This window comes from Mytilus galloprovincialis, chromosome 1, assembly GCF_965363235.1.
Source record: "Mytilus galloprovincialis chromosome 1, xbMytGall1.hap1.1, whole genome shotgun sequence".
NCBI lineage: Eukaryota > Metazoa > Mollusca > Bivalvia > Mytilida > Mytilidae > Mytilus > Mytilus galloprovincialis.
Window position 1 is genome coordinate 40,111,837 of NC_134838.1, and position 13,490 is coordinate 40,125,326.

A 13,490-nucleotide genomic window follows, 5' to 3' on the forward strand; every position below is an offset into this window, starting at 1 on the left:
AACCTCTTTCTATATAATAAAACACTGTTAATATCAAAAGTTGTTTCCTTATATGTTTAGTTGTAAAACTAATGATTGCGCATGTATGTCAGTGGTTAAGATGATATGAAGGAGTCAACCAACCCTCACTCAACAATTCCGCGCTTACAATAAAAAATAAAATATGGGGGCATTTTTTCTCTCTCACTCAGCTCAACTATTCAGATAAAAGTTTAACATGAATTGTTCTTCCAGGGAATGTATTACTTCATCTGAAACTGAATAACATAATTCTGTAGTAAAGGACTGAAATTGAGCGAAGATGTTGTAAATGTCGACGAAACCATCAGATGCTTATCCAAATATAGTTACTGTACAAACATTTTCCAAACTTGAAGCTTTATCTGCACCATTGTAGCATAATATATTTTGTTGGATAATGATTACGATAGAAATAGAAATTGTATAAAAGTTTGATTTGTTGAAGAGAATCAAAGTTATAAAACGTGTTGTAGGGTCTGGGGCTAAACTTTCATGTCTTTGAAAGTGGTGATTCGTTGTAAATATAATGGAATTTGATGGGATTGTCAAAGAAGTAAGAGGTTTAGCGCTATAAAACTAGGTTCAATCCACCATTTTCTTCATTTGAAAATGCCTGTACCAAGTCAGGAATATGACAGTTGTTGTCCATTTCGTTTGGTGTGTTGTATCATTTGATTAGGGAGTTTTCGTTTTGAATTTTCCTCGGAGTTCAGTATTTTTGTGATTTTTCTTTTTACAAAATCTTGGTGTTAAAAATGTTGCGTTAAAACTCTTTAATTCCACTTTGCTTTAAAAAAAAAAAAAACAACAAAAAATCAACTGTGATGTTGCGTTTCTTTTATATAATTGTACAGTATTACATGACATGTCTTATTCTCTAAACAACAAAAGAAGGCACATTTTCCATTAATGTTTCATACAAATACAAGGTATAAAATTCATTATATTGTCAAAATTGTTTGAGGTTCCACAGATTATCGAAATTAGAAACTATGTTACCGAGTTGTTAACTAAACGATACAAGTCTGGAAAAAATATTTATAAAACAGCATGAACATTAAACAATGTATACATAGACATTGCTAACCAAACCCAAATATTTATTGTGGGTATTCCTGTATTTCTTCTCATTTGGATCAAAATCAATTAATTTAGGTAAAAGTTTTGCTGCCATGAAAAGAGTTTTACAAATTTTGTATTAAATATATTCTCAAGTGGATTTATACATTTTTATTATTAGGAAAACGTACAACCGTCGAAAATGTTTTAAATTTACATTTCTCCTAGTAATAAACAGACTTTTCTAAAATGTTTAATATTACAATTTTGAACCACTTTTGGATTGTATCTGTTTTAACTCACAACCTCAGTTTTAACAGGCTAGTGGTATATACGTTCAGTAATTGAACTGCTTACAAAACCAGGTTCAACTCACCATTTTTCTTTAAATGTCCTGTACCAAGTCAGGAAAATAGCAGTTGTTATCTTATAGTTCGTTTCTGTGTGTGTTGCATTGTCGTTTGTATTTTGTTCTCTTAATTGTTTCTGTTATTTCGTTGTTTTCATCTTATAGTTGATGGGTGTCCCTTCGTTTTAGTTTGTAACCCAGATTTGTTTTTGTCTCAATCGATTTATAACTTTCGAACAGCGGTATACTACTGTTGTCTTTATTTAGGCCGCTCGGCCACAGTGACCCAGTCAAAATGTAGACCGTAAGGGAAACTAAAGTTAGAGTATATCTGTAATGGTTCATTTGTTTGCTTGTATTGATCACCTCTATCTTAAACTGTTCATTAAATATGTATAAAACGATTAAAACATGGTGATACCCCCTTGACAGCAAAAACATAATTTACAAAATATTAAAAGACACTAGTCTGGAATCCCGGAGAAAAATTTATTCTGCGTGTTTAACCATGCAGCAATTTAGACAAGATAAACTATCACACACATTTTATTATCCAACTGTTTCGTAAACCTATTTCGATTTGGCTTTTCTAAAGAATTTATAAAAAAATAAATAATAAAAAATACAAAAGTAAAAAAAAATATTGAATGAAATAAATTAACACAAGAAATTAACCAAAAATATACCATGTTCACTGTCCAGTTGTATTGATAAAGGGTTACACAAAACATTTTTCAAACGTTTAATAGTATTTTATAAACAAAAACAAAAAAAGCCAATTACTAAAATAATTGAACTTAGATAAAGTACACAGTAATGTAAACAAAGGCTGGCTTTTGGTGTAACTATTATCTTATTCTTTTGTATGCAAAGGCATTTGGTTAATTTTCTTTATAACATTAGTATAATTGAATTAAAGGAAATCTGGAAATCATTCATAACAATTTCACAGATGAAGAGATCTGCCAAGGATTGATAGTATTCATATGATTGTACAACATACAAATTTTTTTTCTATAGTCCATGATCTAATCAAAAACCTTAAAATATATTTCAGATAAACGATAATCACAGACGTAATCAATTCTTATTTTGATTTGACACAATGATGAACAAAACAAACATGCAACCACTATCTCGGTCAGATGTCATGGCCTATATTGTTTTGATTTTGAAATTTTATATGATTGTTTTACCAATTAAACGAAAAAGAGATTCAAATTGCTTTAAGTTTTTTAATGTTCATCTAATATGTCTATCAATATATACATAAAAATAATAGCATTTTGCATAGAAGTTGCCAACGTGTACTTTTATTTTCTCAACAATCTGTGTCAATTAATGATTTCATCACGATATGTACGATTGTTCGGCTATGTTGCCGATAAGAATCACGATGTTTTTGTTTTGCAGGTAACTCTCTATGAAGTCTTAGTAGGGCTGTGGGATTTCATCCCTACGCCAAAGATATAATGATAATACTATATATAAATGCAGATTTAACAAAAAACTTAGATCTCTTTTTAATCTACACTTCTTAGATAAAGTTTTTTTCTGTTGACTTACATAATAATCAGCTACTTGAATTTTCCATCATAAGGCATAACAATTAGTTTCAGATAGACAAAGCGGAGATGATGATAATTTCTAAATATTTTGTTTTTCATAAGTGCAAAGAGGTGAACTCCATAACATTTCAAATCCGTACCAATAGAGTAAGAATACACAGTCAAGTAAAGATTGAAGGATATTAATGTCCTTAACACATCTAACGTCACATTACCCAAATTGCACCTACTCAACAAAAATAGCTGCGGAAATCTTACAAGTTTTCTTTAAGTCTAAACAATTGTATTTTTATCATTTGACATTTTAATATATATTTAAATATACTCAAAACGTTCACAGTAAACATCAAAAGATGAAGCATTCACTTGAAAATGGTAAATCTAAGGACACGTCGCATGCGTTCTAAAAAATGTCATCTTTAAAAATGAGCAACTCAAATGGGTAACAGTGTTACAAGCTTTCAATTTTTTTTAAATGAAGGGTAAACATGACTAATGTCAAATTGATCTAAATATTTGAAGAAATGGACAAAAACATCTGTTATGCAATTTTTAAGGATGTGAATTAAGCATGGATGCAGTTTGGGTACTCCTCGTTACAGAATCCTGGATCGTTTGGAGGTCGGTTCAAACCCATTTTTCTATGATTCGATATGGATTAAAAAATCAACGATATAATAAATAAGGATACATCTACAAAATAAACATAGAATGAAAACTTTTGTCTTAATCATAATAAAACGGTAGTTGAAAAAACGGTCAAAATATGTGCAATTTAGGTACACTCACGTTACATTGAATGACCACCACCCATACATTTCAAGTTCACCATACCATTGATTGATTAATTGTTGGTTGCTTAACGTCCAGTGGCAAATAGTTCGTGCATGTTTAGAACAAGAACAAATTAACAATACGTACAATAGGTAGGTCATGTAACTTCAAATGAGGCCTTGTGGGATAAGGTCGGAGAAGTTTCGGATGCCACTGGAAAAGAGACAGAAATCTGTCCTTGCAACAGGCCGCCTATAAACCACTCAAAAAGTTGTTGCATGAGATCCTAATGTCCATACGTGTAGCCTGGCACTCTATTTACACGATGCATCTGAGTTAACGCCCCTACTTGGACTGGACGTGGTTTCGTCTTTGATTCACGTCGCATAGCCAAACGGACGCCCCACTTTGGCGAGAGTTTTACTGCCGGTCTAAAGTGATCAACATATTTCTTTTCTCAGTCACCTAGGAAGTTTTAACATTGCATACCCGAGGGACTGTTGCAATCTTAGTTTAAGTCCACTTAATAACTGTCGTTATGTACACAGTGTAACTTAAAACTATCTCAGAACCTCTGAACTATCAGGTGGCGCCATGATGATACGATCGGAAACAAGCGTGCATCTGCACCTGTAAAGGCCTCGTGGTATTCTTATTCCAATTTAATTCTACTTGACTATTGATTTGTAGAATAAGTGTCATGTTGTTATTCAATGGCTTTCTTTGCATCTATATACTTTTACACTAAATGTAATGTTGCATTATACATCATTGAGAGATGAGACTTGAATAAAATATAGAATTAAAAAAAATAGAAAAAATAAAAAAATAATTGACAACTGATTTGTAGATTTTTGTTATGTTGTTTGCCAAAAGAAACCTCTGATATAAAAGAAAACATTCACTCGACATTCATCAAACAAAATGGAAAACTAATTTTGTAAAATTCCTTTTTCTTAATCTAAAGGCCAATGTTTAGAAAAAAACTTTAACATGTTCTTTTTCAAGGATATTTAAGATAAAACCTTAGTTCTAATTGTCTTTAGCAAATTATGTCACAATTTTGACGATAACAATTGTATGATTTTTTTGTCATCATACGTGATCTGATTGTTAAAACTACTTATCGCGGGACTTTTAATGATTCACTACAATTATGCCAACTATATTGAAGTGTCATCTTTTGATAAGACACTAATTGCGCAGCTTCATAGATACAATACCGCTCATCTTTTTTTACGTCATGAAAAACCAAACTATTTGTTTAAGGACAGACAAATTACTTATTAAGTCTCAGTGAACAAATTAATTTGAGGTTTAATGGTAAAAATATATCGGTTGTGATATTATCCCGAAACTGTAATTTGATTGGCTGGAACTCTAAGACAGCAATTGGATTAATTCCCAGGGTTCAATTTCAATAAACATAGCTATTATTTATAACTTAACGTAATACTGGAGGAAAAAAACCTACTACAATTATAGAAATACAGGAATATAACGAAACAATTATAAAGTTACATATATCTAAAACAGGATAGTTTAAAGTAGTTTGTAATATATATATTTCTTATAATTTGCAGTGAAATGCAAGACTGATCTTATGCAATGCTTGTGGTTTATGTTTTTAAACAGGTAAGCAAATTTCTTATTTCTAAAACAAAACAATACCTGAAATTTACAATAATTTGAATTTTATGAATCCAATGATTGAATTTTATTTCCGAATTAATCGGACAACATAGCACATAATGGTACAAACATTATATATGGATATTAATACAGTTACGACACTTTTTAAAGTTCACTGTGTACACTTTGCAAGAATGAGAGAGAAAATACGTAAACATCATTTTTCAAATAAGTTAAATCAATTTCTTATAGAAGTGAGTTATTGAAATTCAATATTTAAAAGGGAAAGATGAGAGAAAAAAAGAACAAAATACATTGCATATTTGAATGAAATACGTCTTTGATGATAATTATAATTTATACTGCACGCATTCTATTTGAGCAGTCAAAATGCGTTGACCGTATATTTATAGTCACTGACCTGATATCACTTTTTCTCATGAATATTTAAATAGAAATTGCCAAAATTATAATTAATCATTCATGCGACCTATTCAACCTGTTATTGTTTCCAATGTATACAACGACTCAAACTTATTTCTTTTGCAATTTTTTGAAGAAAAAAAAACATATTTCACTTGTTTTAAATATTTTGGGTTGCAACTGAAAATCATTATGTTTTATGCTTATTGTTGATAGTTAGTTCATTCTCAAACATATTCGTTCACCAGGTTTAATATGTACATTTCTTTGTGTTGTATATTTCTCCGCCTGCATGATATGAGGACTTTTTATAAAAGGGTGAAGCTTTCCAATATTTCAATCAAATAACAACGTTAACACATTAAACAACAGTTATCTATTGAAAATTTATTTTTTTAGATTGCAGTATAAAGACAATAATAGTGCATTGACTTGACATATCAACGATATAAGGATTCGGCCCGAAACGGGGAAAAAGCTCGGCAGAGCCTCGCATTTCCCCGTTTCTAAACCTCATCCTTATATCGTTGATATGTCAAGTCAATGCACTATTATTGTCTATAAAATTGAAAAGTTAAATAAATGTATATAGCAGCTTTTCTTTCATTGCCTTTAATAAAATATACTAAATATAACCTACTCGGCTTCAGAATAATGTTGACAGTAAGCAAGACATGTGTTCTTGTGGACAATAACATGAGTTTGAACTAGACGTTACAAATTAGTCGCAGCGTATCGGTATAAGTCGCAGCGTATCGGTATTAGTCGCAGCGTATCGGTTCAAAATGAAGCTTTCGGTGACCGGGTGTTACCTTTCCACGTCAGTTTTAATATAGCGTCGTACAGTACATGATATATATATTGCATGAAGATGTTATTTTTACAGATCAGCTAAATTATCTATAGTAAAGGATCCTACAAATTAATGTAAGATACAGTCACAGAAATAATTATATTTATAAGTTCGTCTGAACCAGTGACAACTCTAAAACAGATTTATCCATCGGATCACCAGCAGTGATGGTGATACATGGCTGTGTACATTCTGTATATACAACTCGTCTAAACATCAACCCAACAATGTTAGATCTGCTTATTTGCTTTCGCAAATTTTTGGTTCTTCCCTCGCCGGGATTCGAACTCATGCTACTGAAATATTGTGACACCAACTCGCCTGCACTGTAACCGGCTATATATATACAACTCGTCTAAACATCAACCTAACAATGTTAGATCTGTAAATTTGCTTTCGCAATTTTTGTGTGTGTATATATATATATATCGGTATGGGTTATTGACCCTTGTTAGAATTATCGTTATATCTACATACGAGACTGATGACTAAACGTCGGACATAATTCAACATGAACAAAAGGGATTGTGTTTTTTCTGTAATAATCATTTCGTGTAAATCAGATGAATTTTTTTATCAATGTCTTTTCTCTAAAGTGTTATTTTAAAATACGAAGATTGCCAGTAAGACAACTATTCAAGAGTACAAATGAAGTGAGTTTGAACAACTATCAGTGGCGGATCCAGGGGGGGGGGGTTCCGGGGGTGCGCACCCCCCCTTTATTTTTGCCGATCAATGCATTTGTATCGGGACATATGTTTTGCACCCCCCCTGCACCCCCCCTTTGCCCTGGGTTAGCACCCCCCCTTTCGAAAATTCCTGCATCCGCCCCTGCAACTATTGATGTAACAAAAGTAGAAACTAAAACAATGAAATAAAAAGGGCTAAACTCATCAAGTCGATACATAGCAAAAACGCATCTAACAAAAACTCATATATTAAGATTAATTGATTGGTTGATTGTAGGTTGCTTAATTTCCAGTGGCAAATATTTCATGCATATTTAGGACGACAAAATTCACGAAATCAAGGATACTATAGTTATATTGCTTAAATAAATATCAGTACCTGATTACTCTACATTGATTCAAACAAAAAATAAACCGAAAACTAATAATTAAACACAGCGTAATTGGAAACATAAAACTACTTTCTATCCTATAATTGTTTGTTTCTGCATGGGTGTCTAACGAAAGTGAAGCTGCAAAAAAGAAACATGAGAATAAAATAATTCAATAACCCCAACGTCGAATGAAGAACAGAAGAATTAAACAAATAGAAAAAAAAGCTGGTTCAAAGAATTGATTTTATTGTGTGCACGTAATTGAAGCTGTTGTACATCCCTTTAACATAAACACTAGTACCATGCAGGAGAAGTACACAATTCAAGATTGATTGGTTGATTGTTGGTTGCTTTACCTCCAGTGGCAAATATTTCACGCATATTCCAAACGTCAATTAAAAAAAAAAAAAAAAAATAACTGGATATTATAGTTCTATTGATTTAATAAATATCAGCACCTATTTACTATACATTGATTCAAACAAAAAATAAATCGAAAAATAAGTAAGCGCAGCGTAATTGGAAATATAAAACTACTTTTTACGGACATTAATTGTTTGTTTTTGCATGGGTGTCTAACGAAAGTTAAACTGCAAGAAAGGAATATGAGAATAAAGAAAATCATAACCCAAACGCCGAATGAAGAAAAGAAGAATTAAACAATTATAGAAAAAAAGCTGGTTCAAAGAGTTGATTTTATTGTGTGCACGGAATTTAAGCTTGTTTCCTTTTTTAATTATCAACAAAATACTTATTTGTTTGCATCTGTTATATTGATCAAAGAACCACTGCATTTCTTCAACAAATATTTGTAAAATATAACGACAGACATGCCAGTCTAGAGGAATGCAAATAAAGGAAACATGTAAATATGCATGCTATTCATTACGGAAAGATTCGTGCCTCTTTGATTAATGATTTTGTTTATGTCAAATATGATAAAACAATTGGAGAATGGACGTAGAAATCGTTCATATCGATATTACAACTTTCTCTGTTATGATTTAATCGACATATGGCATCGATTTTCACAAGGGAAAAAGAAAACATATAAAAGAGTAAAAGAAATTTAACAAGTTAAATATTTATAGGAAAATACATTGAACTAAATTTAATGAGCAATTTCGTTGGTAAACGTATACAGATGTCTTTACATCATGACAACTAGCACGAATTTATGTCCTTTTTCTGTTGCATTGATCTCTGAACTTTTGAATAAATATTTTGAATGTTAACGATTCCACGTGAACTTACGGCAATAAAAGTGCTTTATAAGAGGCGACAATACTATATAATGGTTGTAATCGTAAACATATTTTTTTCTTTTTTTATTACACATTAAATCTATTACTAGAGTTAAAAGGATTTAAATGATGGAAAAATGCTAGTACTTATTCAGGAATATGACAGCTGTTTTCCATTTGTTTCATTGGTTGATTATATTCAAACGTCTGACTGTGTTATTGACTGTCCCTTTTTAGCTCGTCGTCTGTTAACCTTTACAAAAATCTTCCCCTCTGAAACTATTGAGCCAAATTCAATTAAACTTGGCCACATTTATAATTGAGTTATTTAGTTTAAAAAATGTGTTCGATGACCCGGTCCGCCTACCAAGATAGTCGACATGGCTAAAAATAGAATATGGGGGTAAAATGTAGATTTTAGCTTATATCTCAAAAACCAAAGCATTTAGAGCAAATCTGACATGGGATTAAATTATTCATCAAGTCAAAATTTATCTGCCTTGAAATTTTAAGACGTATCACACTACCCGTTGATGGGTTGCTGTCCCTGCATTGGTAATTTTATGGAGATTTTGCAGTTTTTGGTTGTTATCTTGAAAATTATTATAGATAGCGATAAACTATATACAGCAATATGTTCAGCAAAGTAATAGGTACAAATAAGTCAACATGACCAAAATGGTCAATTGACCCCTTAAGGAGTTATTGCCCTTTAAAGTAATTTTTTAACAAATTTTCACAAATTTTTGTAATATTCTCCTCTAACTACTGAGACAAATATAACCAAACTTAGTCACGATCATCATTAGGGTTTGTAGTGTAAAAACTGTGTCCGATGATCCAATTTGCCAACCAACATGGCCGACATGGCTAAAAAGAGAAATTAGGGGTAAAATGCAGTTTTTGGCTTATATCTCTGAAACTAAAGCATTTAGAGCAAATTGAACATTTGGTTAAGATCTGTCTGTCCTGAAATTTTTAGATGAATCAAACAACCTGTTGTTGGGTTGCTGCCCCTGGAGGGGTAATTTTATGGAAATTTTGCAGTTTTGGGGTATTCAGTATTTTGAATATTATTATAGATAGCAATAAACTGTAAACAGCAATAATGTTCAGCAAAATAAGATCTACAAATAGGTCAACATGACCAAAATGGTCAATGGACCCCATAAGGAGATATTGCCCTTAAAAGTAAATTTTTAACAATTTTTCATTAGTTTTTGTAAACATTTACAAAAGTCTTTTGAATCTAAAGCAAAAGTATAACGGTTGCATTATTTCATGTATCAATTTATATAAAAATATCAGGTGAGCGACACAGGCTCCTGGGAGTCTCTAGTTAGAATTTACCTTGAAGTTCAGTATAATTCAAGTATATAACAATTTTTCTTGGTCTCGTGGAAAAGAGTGCGAGAGATCGTGTGTTCGATCCTTCATAAAGTTAAACCAGACTTTACAATTGGTATTTGCTGCAATTCCACCAAGCACACGATATTTGGAAGCAAGATAACATTGAAGTTGGCTAGAATTTTGAATAACGTTTCAGAGTAGATGACCTGTGAACCTTCGGACTGTTGATGTTAGGGTTTTCACGTTTAAAAACCTACTCAACATCTCGGTGAAGTGCACACTAGGCTAAACTGAAATTTTATTAACATGTTATAGTCCTTATATTCATGAAACATTTGTCACTGGACTTAAACATTCATATGTTCATCTTAAATAACACATATATCATGAAACAAAGTATCAGGAAAAGATATATTCACGATTTAAGTCTGTTTTGAAAAGCGCTAGATTGAACATCAGCCTGGTTTTTCTTGATATAGAGATCTATACCAAAAACACTGAAAGAGTTGTTTTTTAGCCAAAGGTAAAACACAACATGGTTAGAGGAAAAATAAGCAGGGATTAAAACAATAATTTCTGATAACAGAGTTACACATCCTTACTAAGATGGATTTAAGCGATTTGCGACCATTTTTTGTCTCTCCCTTATTCGGCAAAAAGTTGAGATGATAATAAAATAGCACAATTTTAAGTAGACAGCTACAATTTTTGGAAGGAAGAATGAAAGGTCTGGGGAACCGATTCGAAGACAATATATAATTTCATAACTCCCATTTAATAAGGAGCTTTCCACTTTTAATACTTGATTTAAAAAAAATAAATCAGTTTCACATCTCAAATTTGTAATAGTTTTTGGTATTTTTTCTTGAAATCAAATTACAATTGTGATAATAATGCACAGAACACGTAATTGATTGAACGAAGAGATCATGGAAAAACCTAAACAACGAAGTTTTTAAACTAATATTTATACAAATTCGATATTTGCCATGACCTTCCTGATGGAATAAAGTAGCTGTATTTGGAATTCTGCTATTTTTACCAGTCCACCAAAATGCCCTAACATTCTCCTATAAAGGAGTGAGACATTATATAAGAAAAATTTATACAGTTTCAGTCAATTATAAAATAAAATAATAAAATTTTATCTATTTCAGAATTTTTATCGGATGTCGTTTTCCTGAGTTACAGTCTAAATGAATGTCACAGAACAAGATATCCGTGATGGAACATTTACTCATGGAATTGATGTGTATTATCCACCGATTCTCATCATCTTGGGAGTAGCATGTAATATTTTAGTACTCCTTGTAATGAGAACACGCTATTTTCGATACCAACCTTCTTCCGTTTACATGATCGCTGGATCTATAAATGATATATTTAGCTTGTCAATTTCTATGACAACGCATTGGTTGCATGTGACATTTGATGTTTATTCCAGGAACAAAGCACGCTATATTTGTAAATTTTTAGATTTTTACGGATGGGGAAATTGTGATTTGGGAATATTAATTACAACAGCAATGACAATTGATAGGGCACTTGCTATTAAATTCCCATTAAAGAAGAACGACATAAGTACCTTTAGAAGAGCAAAAATAGCAATTTTTGCTGTAACTGTGATAACATTTGCCAAGGAATTCCACTTCTTCATTGGATCCGATATGGTGGAGGAAGATAGAAGTGAAAGACTATGTGACGTTTATCCGAAGTCAGACGTTTACGAATATTTTTGGACGAAAATTTGGCCGTGGTTTCACTTATCATTTTTGGTCATCTGTTTTATTTTAATGTTTATAAGTAATATTGTTTTAATATGTTCAATATGGAAATCATCGCACAGAGAAATCCTTAATTCAGTAGAAAAATTTAAATTTGATAGATCATTAGTAAGAGGTAATAAACAAGTGCAGACAATAACGCCTATGCTGATTGGCGAATCTATAGTTCTACTTCTCCTTACATTCCCATTTTCGACACAGCTTTTCATATCCGGTTACGACTCAGCGTATTACCAAACAGCGCCAACGCATTTTGTGTTTTCATTGACATTTTATATGTTATATACAAATAAATGCGTAAATTTTTTCGTATACTTAGCAACTGGACACAGATTCAGATTAGGATTAACAGAACTTATAACCATGTGTTGCTACGGAAAAAAGAAATTCAGGCAAAGTTTGTACCAGAGTACCTTAGGTCATATGGCGTTCCCAAAGCCTCGTATTCATTCCAGCGGGGAACATAATACAGTGTTCGAACACGATGCCCTATCTTCTCGTTCGGCTAGTGAAACATATAGTAATTCTAAGTCAGACCAAGAAAGGACTGGATTTACAATATTGTCGAAACAGAGCGAACTGAATTTACAGCACATAAGCTCAATAATTTCACGAGGCAGTACTAAAAAATCATGTCCTTGCAAGGCTAATGCTACTTTAGATTTATCAGGTGATTCTATACGTGTTGTTCTAAGTAACAATCGAAGAATAAGCGAGTGCTCATATTTGTAGTCTATTTTTTATTTATTATAACGGTGTTTAGCTCACATTTTGCAATCGAATGAATATTTATCTGCCAGACAGCAGTTTGCATTTGTTTATCTAATGTGTTCTTTACATTAAAGATAAACGTCTTATCAAGATTTATAAATAAATTGACAAGCATGAAAAGTACAACTACAGCATCGCTCAAACTTTACCATTTCTATTTTTTTTAATGATCATGTGTTTTCTGGCAAATTCATCAAGTAACAGTACTGAAAACCATAACGATTTTTTTACCTTTTTAAATTTTTTTTAAGACGTTTCAAAATATACAGAATAAATAAATAAATTTCTATGCAGAATATGTCAAAGTAAAATGCAAAATACCGAAAATAGCAAAAAATGAAGAAGAAAACAAAAAAAAAAAAAACCCGAAAAACCACCACTTATTTTATTCCAAGCTATATTTTTTTGTACGCAAGAAAGATCGAGTCTCAAATTGATCTCGATTCGACGCATATGAAAGCCTGACACGAGCACGAACTTAAAACTGCATAGAAACATGGCACATATACCTTCAAAGCGATACCCTTCACACGGAGAGCATGGTTTCAAAACAGAACGAAACAGAATGGTCCATGAACTCTATTTATCGGTGGTTTAAT

General features: G+C 31.8%; 1 long non-coding RNA gene across 2 annotated transcripts in view; it reads left to right on the top strand.

Moving 5' to 3' along the window:
- Nucleotides 1-13,011, top strand: part of LOC143077932 (uncharacterized) — a 49,131-nt gene extending 36,120 nt beyond the window's left edge. For both annotated transcript variants that reach the window (XR_012978996.1, XR_012978971.1), the window contains exons 3-4: nt 5,355-5,406; nt 11,494-13,011. This is a non-coding gene — a long non-coding RNA (uncharacterized LOC143077932). The remainder of the gene's footprint in view (nt 1-5,354; nt 5,407-11,493) is intronic.
- Nucleotides 13,012-13,490: the final 479 nt, after the last annotated feature.